The sequence below is a fragment of the Silene latifolia genome, chromosome 6, assembly GCF_048544455.1.
Source record: "Silene latifolia isolate original U9 population chromosome 6, ASM4854445v1, whole genome shotgun sequence".
Classification (NCBI taxonomy): Eukaryota; Viridiplantae; Streptophyta; class Magnoliopsida; order Caryophyllales; family Caryophyllaceae; genus Silene; species Silene latifolia.
This window is the reverse complement of record NC_133531.1, coordinates 10,737,430-10,738,041: the sequence shown is the minus strand read 5'-3', so window position 1 is coordinate 10,738,041 and position 612 is coordinate 10,737,430.

Here is a 612-nt window from a genome sequence, read left to right as displayed (position 1 = left end):
AGGTGATATTACGGATAATAGTCAGTTAATACGTAGCTAATTAAACTAGGTCAAGCAACAACGGAGTTCGAGGCGAATTCATCTCGAACAGCAATGCAAGAACTTGCGCCCTTTGGAAGAGAGCGCGACAGCTTCTGCGTCTTCAAGGGTGAGTTCGGGTAAAGCCGGAACTGCAAATCGTTAATGTTAATTGGTAATTTACGGATCGATTGATACAATTACTCAGATGAAAGTGCTTAATAGGTTATTTACACATGAATGATGGTCATGAAAACAATAAACATGAGTAAGACGGAAATATAACGAATTAATTATGTGAAGGGTCGATGTTAATGAATGACTTAACAAACTAACCGAACGAATTAATTAGACTAAGCATGATGAAACATGACGAATTAATGACTAAACAGATGAAAACTATATCAACGATGAATCCCAGAAACTCAATATGAACGAATTGAATCTCTAAAACCCGAATTGAATATTAATGACGAAAACCCGCAAATATGAATTACTTGGGATTTAAGTCGGACTTAAACGAATTAAACATATTAATGATGAATAATATACATGTGAATTATTAAACTATCATGGTGAACGAATTAAAGAGAA